Here is a 10,398-nt window from a genome sequence, read left to right as displayed (position 1 = left end):
AAATTGGTGGTGAGTATAGGTGACAGAATCATTTTGGAACTAAATTAAATCTGGCCTTCTGGTTCACAAAATAGGAGAAGCATCTACTAATGGGATTTATCAATTGAAGCACACTTCTGGATCCTCTGAAGCTACAGAGATTTTTTACTGATTATGTGCAGCTCTCCTCAGCTCGAAAGCGCTTTATTGCATCTTTTTGCCAACTGTTGTGGTTTTCCAGCCAACAACGTCACTGTTATGGTTCAGTGTCATCTCTTCATGGTGCAGTTTTCAGCTGCAGAAGGTCGCTGGTTCCAGCTCTAAAAACCCTGTACACTACTCGCTCAGCTTTAAACAGCAGACAGACACAGTTGACTTATGATAAAACATTCAGCGGCAAAAGAACCAGATACATTTTCTTGGGATTTGGTGGAGAACAAAATTGTCTTCCCATACAACATAATTGCATTGTCAATGATATTGCAAATCAGTGCAGGGAAGAGGGCTGTCTGGATGGATGGGTCGAACAAATACAGCACTGAGAAGACGTCTTTGTGCATCCTGAATGTTGATTCATTTGAGTCACATGAGCCCAGGGTAATCAGATTCTTAATGTTATTCAATTAAAAACACTTTTTTGTACACTGTTAATTCACTGACTGTCAGGAGATTTAAAGAAAGCTGGTATGATATTTACATTTCAGGCATGCACTAAACAACTCTAAGATTACCAAGCACGACTACCACAGTATGACAAACTAGAAAATATGGTTATTTGCTTTTTATAAAACCAAATATAGAAAGACTTGTGTGTGTAATCTGCCATGAAGCTAATTCAAGGCCCCAAACATTCCGAATTGTTGACCAAATAGAAAACAGGATGAGATGCAAACAGTCTGTGTACCAGATGTAATTAAAACTGGGTAATAATAATTATAAAACTCTAATTTAATCTGACATGATCATCTTTCAGTTAAGGCCTTTATATTGACAGTCTTCCTCTCTGGTTTTGCCTCATTACTGTATGTTTAATTATGTTTCTAATCATAATTTGGAAACTCCCGTCTTTTAAAGCCCCTGGTAAACTGACAGCTAATTTTAAAGACCATCAATAAATATAAAGCATACATGACATTATAACATTGTTCATTGGATGGTAATTTGTTGTTTGTTGATTCATATCCTGTGCATGTTCATCAGATTTACAGTCAGTGAGCAGGAGTCTCTGGACAATGACCTTGAGAAGTGCATCTTATCCATCTAATTAATTCATAACGTTTTCTCCAAGTCCATAAATCAACTTGTCACTCTCCAACTGGTAACAGATGTAGAGGACAGTAGCCGATCTATTATATCATTTATAAGTGCTGATACAAAACACCATTTTGCTATGGATGAGAGGACACGGGAGCTGAGCAGAAGGCTTTTCAGCTACTTTCAGCAACATCATTTGCTGACATTGATTTACACTGTCGACTATAATCTTCATATTAAATAGATCAAATGTTGAAAACTAAAACTGAAGTGATTTGCTCCAACTTTTTTATCGTATTAAAAAAAAGATCAATACTTCTCCCACCTAGGTAAGAAAAAAAGAAATAGCAGCAATACAGTTCCCACTATTAATCATGTTAAAGTTTTAAAGATTCAAGTTTTCAATCTTTTCAAGAAAAATAAACTCAATCTATTCTCTATATTAAATAATAAAAATTCCAAGCCCACATTTTGGGTTTATTAAAGGCCTACGTTTTTGACATTTATAAAACCACAATATGCTTATAACCTTTAGAAAACAACAGTGTTCTGTGAAGGCAACACATTTGTTTCTCACAGTGACGAGCCCATATACTGTTACATGGCCTTCATATCATGTTGACATAATACCACAATAAAATGTTTGTTGGATCTTTCTCTGACTATCAAACAGCATCTCTCTGGATCTAATGTTTCCAGTGTTCCTGTGAGCTCTGATACTCCTCCGGGGCTGGTCATGCAGTATGTCGCCGCCCACTACCCTGTGTCTGACCGACCGGTGTTTTGTTCGGCCGTGCACCTCTCTGAACTCAGCAGTCTCCCTTACCTGACTGCAGCCCCCACCCACGCACCCTTTAATCCTCTAACTGTCGGGTATTAAAGCTTGGCACCTTCACAAAGGATGTCCTTCAAGCTTTGTGCTGAATGACAGAGTTCAGGATGTGGTTTCCAAAATGTAAAAGTCATTGGAAAAAGAGAACAACTAAAAAAATCTGAAAAAAACGTATTAGTCACACTTGTATGCACAATTGAGAGGAGTACAAACTTGAGGGATGCATTCTAAATCGTTGCTTCTGGCTACATAGAAAAGCTAATTGCATTGGAGGGTAACTTTTTGAGCCATTTTCAAACATTAACATGTGTAATTTCACACACACTGGTCACCTTCATAATACAATTTTTAAATACTGGATGTCCTCTCCTATCTTTATTTGTTAGCAAAAACCAATCTGGCAGTGGTAGGCCTACTACAAATTTAAAATTATTTTTCATGAAGAAACTACACTTGTTTACAGAGGGGCGGAGTGGATCTGATGGTAGAGCGAGCACATGTGGTCTGCCTGCACTGGTAATGAGTCCAGTACCGGCTGGCTACCCTCCATGGGCTTATGCAACCATTGATGCAAGAATCACAAATTCTGAAAGTTTCCTCCTTTCCTTGTCACAACACAAGAGCGACAGAGAGAGAACGATTTGTAATACTTCACTGGAGAAGAACAGTAGCTTGAAATGTGTTCAGTGACCTTGTTGTCCAGTCAATGTAACAAATAATTCATAAATGTGACCTTCATCTGGGATTTATTACATGGTTCAGGTACTATCACATTACTGAAGCCAGTGTCAAGTGATTAGAGCAGACATGTCCTCACTATCATTATACATAATTTAGCTTGAGCTTAATGTATCAAACACTCCTCTTGGTATCAAGTGTCCACTAAATGAAGACCTTGCTGACCTGCATGCCTGTATGGCCCACAATCCCTCTCTCTTTCCTCCCATTCAACTCTCATAGGGTCTCCTGGAGGTCTGCAGGTCTCAAAAGCTGAGCCTGATCTGCCCGTAACTTGACCAACATTCATCCATAATTGACAACTCATATCTTTCATGTTAAATCAATTTATTTTTCATATATATATTCACCTCAGTTGATGGTTTGCTCCTTGCTCATGAAGTGTCCCTGGATATTATAGGTCGCTGCAGAATTAAGAAACAGATCTCTATGTGTACTTCAAGATTGTTCAGCAGACTTTGATCATTCCCTCAACACAGCAGTTCAATACAAAGTGACAGACTGACCGCTGTCAAGACTACGCTGCACTGCATCCTGCTGTTGCTGCAAAAGCACATGTAAAGACTAAAGCAAAAGACTAAAGCAAAAAAGTTAGCAGTGAATGACACCGTGTACTCAGTATTCTTCCCTGATTTTGCTTCAATGCAGAGTTGTGGTCACATGATACACAGATGCATCTTATTTTAGCCGAAGCACGCCAAACAAACTGCCATGTAATGTGTTTAGAAAGGGTATGAAATAAAAATTAGGTTGTGCATTGTTTTTTTATAGAACTGCACCACGATTCATTTAAAGGTGTTTTCATGCTAAGAGGGATCAAAATTTGCAAATTATGCCAATTGTTTCTAAATTACAAAGAGGAAGGAGATCATTTGGAAGTCATGTCATTCTCTGTTTCCTGACAACATCTGTCTTACACCAACTGTGTAACTATGCAAAACTGCACGATAAAATGTTCCTCGCATGACATGCTTCTGTTATACAAATAACATCAATCAGCTTGTACATCTGCTTCTCTGCTTGAAATGTGTCATCTGCTAAGTGAGAAAGAAAGCATGAATTAATGATGATGTGCAATAGTGACAACCGAATAATTGTGATTTTCTAACTTTAGCTTTCAAAGTTGTGCCTCTACTTTCGCTAAAGAAAACGCAGTTTGTTTTCAGTTAATACAGATGGACAACACATTTTCTCTGGTCATCATGTTATTAGTCGACACAGGAAATGTCTCTTAAAGGGCTTAGCACTGACTCTTCATTAATCGAATATTTGTGCTACTAATCACTCAGCATTGTCAGCAAGTTGTACGTTCAGCAGCAGAATATGATTGCTGTGCAAGTCCTCTTCTTATATACAGAAATGTTTTCCCTCAGGCCATCTTTTTTTGCTTCCTCTATATTTGGAAAGCAAATAATCTCAAGCTATTTCCCCCCTAAACACCTCGTGTGTACTCTGCAGCCCACAAAACATCATTTAGTCATTTTGCCACAGTTCAGGTAGTGTTGTTTTGATGTGTTCTTGTTAACATCAGCAACACAAACAACCATATGAAAAAGACAGATATTCCCACAGTATATTTAATCTCAGAAAATGGTTCTCTGGAACATCCATAGTCACTTAAAAAGGCGCACTCGCTATACAATGCATGCTATTTATAACTGCACAAACACAGTGTGGTTTCAACAATGCTGCAAACTGTTTCTATTTACTATCCTGTTTTTCTCTTAAATCACAAGATGTTTTTCTTGTTTCCTGTTTGTCCAGTTTATCATGGATATTTTGCAGTCCTTGATGTGAATGTTGAGCATGTGGCAGAGCAGTGCAATGCAGTTTAATGGAGTGTACTAAAGTAAAATGTGATGTATGAAAAGAAACGGTTTGTTTTTTCCTACTATTCCATACTTTTGCCCTTGCTTAGAACAAGGAATGTTTAGTCTTCAATTAGCAAAAATATGAGAGATGATATAGAGATGTTTGCTTTACTTTTCATAAGAGCACTGACACATATTATATCCCCTTAAATTGGCAGATTTTGTATCATTTCTGTTAAAAAAACAAACATACTGGGATCATTTCTTTCTCTTTTGTCTATGTGTTATCTCTGCGCATTAGTGCGGAAGTAAACTTACAGTATCATTGCAGACTTGTTGAAATAATGTGTTTTCATTGGACTTGGCCTGATTTTAACAAAGAACTTCACATTTTAACATCAACACAACTTCCAGCTAAATTTCAGTATTACAGCTGTTTCATGCATAAATCTGATAATTCCTCATTCCTCAAGGATTACAACTTCCAGGAAAGGTTAATAAAAAACTTGAAAGTGATTAAACTTACATCAGCGGCTTTGCTTGTAACCAAATTGAGTATATGCAGATGGCGGTGAACACCCACCATGACCCAATTTAACAGAACCATGAAAGGCACAAGGGTCAGTACTTGTCGGCATTCATGTGGAAAATCTTGCAAAATCCTTTTTCTTTCAATTTGAAAGGAAAATAAAGCACCAAGGAGTGAAAAATTTGTTCTTAATAACATGCACACTGAGTCCACAGCAGCACCCTGAAAATAAAGTTTGAAATTCTCCTCAATGTTTGGACACTAGGAGCACCCGGCACAGAGGAATGAAAGGCTTTAATTTATCAGTATGTTTCCTTGCATGAACGAGAACATCTACTGAAGCAGGACAGTTATTCTTCTCTGAAGAGACCTCTAATTCTTTTGCTTAATTGCATTGAGGGATTCTTTTGTTCCTTTTTATCTGCCAGCTTTTTTTCTTCCATTCACCAATGACTTCCTAACAGACACCACACAGTTTCTAAGGCTGAGCAATTTACCTCAATAAAGCTAATTAATTTGAGGAAACAAATGGCTGTGTAGAAAGTGGCAGTAGTTGCAAGAATAAACCTATTTTATTAACATGAGACTAAAGTTTGAGTGATGTTTTCACAATAAGATACAACTGAAACTAATTAGCATGCATTATAATGAATGTTAACGCTAAACTTGTATCTTAGATTATTTTGAATCTATGTATTGTCAGTTCAATCAGGAGAGACGTGATGTATGGAATACATGTTTATTATCGGGTCACATTATATAAATGAAACATAATGATGACAGATTATAACAGTGAATAAAATGGTGTTTGGCGATTAGGCCCAGGTTTTGTAGGATATCATTCGGGAAGGGAAAGAACCGTTTCCGATGAACCCCCCTGGGTCTAGACACTGGTGGTGGTGATAAGTGGTAAGGTCCGGTTGGAAGGGAGAAGGTTAAGCTTGGCCCTGAGTTGGAAGCAGGAGGCGAAGGGGTGGAGGAGGGTTGCGCGTTGACACCTGGAAGACAGCTAATGGAAAAGGGGAGAGCATATATAGAAGGATTAACAGGTGCGATAATTAGGCTTGTGGATGGAGGGAAGTGATAGGTTAGCTTGAGGAGTGGCGCTCCCTATCAATTAGTGAAGGGAGCGAGTATTCCCATGACGTGCAATACGAAGTGATAGGTCTTCCTGCCTGAACTTGCGCTGAGCTTCATTACATCCTTTTGGTTATAAAATACCATACCAAATACATGTGGTTAAACAACCTAGGTTGCTAGTTTGGAGTTAATTAAGCTAATGTTGAGTCTTTAAAATGTAGCTGGCTCACACAGTATTTCTCTATAAAAACAGCCGCCTCCAACTTTCATTGTTTTGATTTTACAGCCATCCACTTTTTGGTCCACTCTCACCTCTCCCATAATCTTCCCTTTGGGTGAAGCTGAAAACACTATTCTTTCTCAGTGAGATGACTCTAGAAGTGCCTTAGCAGCCAAGTGGTCGAAATATAACCTCAACATATCATTTCAATCTTGTAACATCACACCTCTCTGTCATCTGTCAAAAAGAAAACTGTTTATCTTTTGTTAATATGAATAGAGAATATGTATAGCCCAGATAGAGAGTTTGCAAAGACCTGGAAGAACAGTGGTGGATGCGGTTTAAACATAAATAATAAATGCACCACCTGCTTCGGCCAGGAAAACCCAAAGCCGCTTGCCTGGCTCATACCTTAGCGTAGAAGTTGTTTGATTTTCTGTGACTTGTTGAATTTATCATCCAGGTGTTGTGTTTACTTCTCTGAGCTGGCCAGCCCGCAGTGGAGGACGATATCCTGAGAGAATGTCCAGTAGAGTAAAGTCACTAACCTTGACTTTGTTTTGTGAGTGGTTTTTCTCAAAAATCTGTGAGTGGATCATCAAGTTCAATCTCACTTGAACAGACTCCATGGACCCCTGCGTAATGCTTCTCAATCTTTCTCTGTGTTGGGACTTCTAAAGAAGCATTATGGGTCACACTTGAGTCTTTTTGAATTAAGGTTTGGCTCAGGAAATGGGGGTTAAGAAACAGACTGCAATATTACATTGAGCCAATAAATAAACACAGATTGAATACAAATATAGAAAAGACAGGTGGAGGGTTGGATGGGTAGGTAGGAAGGTAGGAAGTAACAATTTACCTTGGATATACTGGATAAAGCACTTTTTTGTGTGTGATTTATTTTTTATTTGATTGATTGCCTGAATTCTTAACACTATTTTCTGGCTACCGGTACTGTTGAGAATAATAAAAAGACACAACAATGACACAGCAGCACATATTTTCTTCAAATTTGGTTTTAATAAACTTAACCACACTCCACAGCGGATAATCCATTTTTTTCAGATAAAACAGCACTGTGGTTAAAATACTTCAATAAAATATAAAAGGGCACAAAGTCTAAAGTTCTGCAAGGTTGCTGCCATTATTTTTCATTGTTGACACAAAGCTTAAAATGTAAATTTTGCTCTGAGGGTAGTGCTAGAGGAAAGACTTTAGCAATATAAAAAAGTAATTGGTTTATATCCGCAGGCAGCATAAATGTGCTCAACCAGGTTTGTTTCATAGACCTGAGGATGATGCCAGAGGAAAGCTCACGTAGACTCCAAATTGGCAAAAACTGTGCTCTAGGATTTTATTTTTGTTAGGATACTTTAGTCTAAACCATGAATATCTACAACAAATGTCACTACCTGCTTCAGAAAGGGCTAATGTGTCAAGGGCTAGGCAAACTTACAAATGTTATTTTGGGTGCATGAATGTACTAAATTGTGTTGTTATAAATATTATGATAAAATGAACTGTGGTGTAATAGTTGGGATTCAATAGGCCAATATAGGTTAAGTTCAAATCTACGTCTACGAATTAAATTGTTAATGTCCAAACTATTAACAGTACGTTTTTGTTGTCCCTTAGTTGAAAAATGTAGCTGAATCTTTGAATGTGTCAGTGGCTGAGACTTTTAAAAAGCTGTGTAAGCGTCTTATTGATGTGTGCTACTACTGTAACATTGCCATTTGCAAGTGTCCTTATCAATGGTTGATTGTAAAAACAAAGGTTATTTCTGTATGATCTGCCTTAAGGGCAGTGCACATATAGAGAACAATATTAATTGAAGAATGGATCCTTGATGTTCATCACACAACATGCATGCTTTACAGAGCACACTGAATCGTCCTGCAAGAGAACCACATATGACTGAGCTGCTTTAGACATTATTCTGTATTGATATGTTCCTTTTTATGATCATTTGTGTCAGTACCTGTGGTACAAACTTGGCAGAAAAGCTGGGTAACACCTTCAATAAATGTGTTTTATGAGTGATTAAACACGTCTCTGTGGTTTTTTGGACTTTAATGATTAAGGGCAACCTCCAATCAGAAGGAGACTAGAAAAGGATACTGAAACTCCCTCTTCATTTCAAGACAGCTACACACAGGAGAGAGTAATAATCAGGACAAAGAAACAGGCAATCAGAAACCAACAGTTTTATCAGATGTTCTGTCGGAGGCTGAATCCTGAGAGACTGCATGAGTCACAGGTCGGAAATCAAGTCACATCAGCCATCTAGTTCTTGCTCTGCTCTGTAAAAACAGCAAGTGCAGCTGCTGATGCTCACACTTATCTTGTTCTATCTCTTAAAGCAGTTACTTCCAGCACAAAAACACGCTCAAACTCTGGGTTGGAGACATACTGTACATGTAAGTTATATAGTGGCTCTTGTCTAGGTGAATGCACAGGGATAGTGTATGCATATGTGTGGCCTAAGAAATATGAGGGAACGATTCATTCCCACGGTTAAGATTAACTTGTTGTTGCCAATCATTATGTTTCTCCAGACTTGAAAATCTGGCAATTCTGTCTATTTTCAGAATGCTCATCTCTCTGATTTCTCATCAATTCATTATCTGGTAGATACAATGTAATCTGCATGCAATCTGTTAGACAGAATGTCAATTCAGCAGGACAGATTCTGTCTCTTCTACTTAATTATTTTACACTAAGATTTTAATTTCTGGCATGTGGAAACACGTTTCCATGGAAACATTATCTCTAGGGTAATTTTACAGCTTATGAGCTTCAGAAATTAGCCAGAGATGCTGTTTAAGTTTCCATATGGAACACATTACTCTCAAATGATCCATTTAAATATATATTTACGTTCCTAGCTATCTACACTGAACAAAAATATAAACGCAACACTTTTGTTTTTGCTCCCATTTTTCATGAGATGAACTCAAAGATCTAAAACATTTTCTATATACACAAAATAACAATTTCTCTCAAATATTGTTCACAAATCTGAAAAAGATCTGTGATAGTGAGCACTTCTCCTTTGCCGAGATAATCCATCCCACCTCACAGGTGTGGCATATCAAGATGCTGATTAGACAGCATGATTATTGCACAGGTGTGTCTTAGGCTGGCCACAATAAAAGGCCACTCTGAAACGTGCATTTTTCCTTTATTGGGGGGGTCCGGGGGGGTCCGAAAACCAGTCAGTATCTGGTGTGAGGGTTAGGATTAGGGTTAGGGTTAGAGTTAGGGTAATGTTGTGAATCAAGTGGCCCATGGTGGTGGTGGGGTTATGGTATGGGCAGGCGTATGTTATGGACGATGAACACAGGCCACTCGAAAAACAAAAGTGTTGCGTTTATATTTTTGTTCAGTGTAATAAGCAGTATATTGCAGCTTCATCCTTTGCACACTAAGGACACCCATTTCCTTCAGAGCATAATGTGTTATTACAGTAAACCCCTGGAATGAACATGTCAAAGGGAAAACTGATTCCTAAGAGCCAATTACCTCAGAGAAGTGCAGCTTCGCAGTGCAAACACTTGCATCATGCGGGATGCAGTCCTACTCCTCTGCCCTCTGCAATGGCAAAACGTGTTTCTGAAATATGGATAACGATCAAAAAAGAAGTTTCTTCAATTTCACTACAGGGCATTTGAGGCTTGGAAAGAGCCGAGCTGTCAGAGCAGTCGAGGCTGTCCATGCTCATAACCTCAGCGATGCTGTGCACCAATATGTTAAGAAAAACCTAAGCTTGAGAGACACAATTAGGAGACGACGAGAACAGCCAGTCATCGGTTGGAGAGAGACAGCAGATTGACAGCTAAGGAAAAGCAAAGCTGTATTAAAGATCAGTTCTGTCAGAAAGACGGGGAAACTGCTCTGTCATCTCTCCAGAGCCCTCACTCCAGGCTTTTCATATCCAGGTCAGAAGGATAAA

Source organism: Notothenia rossii, assembly GCF_949606895.1.
Source record: "Notothenia rossii genome assembly, chromosome: 2".
Taxonomy (NCBI): Eukaryota; Metazoa; Chordata; class Actinopteri; order Perciformes; family Nototheniidae; genus Notothenia; species Notothenia rossii.
This window is presented reverse-complemented; position numbering follows the sequence as displayed.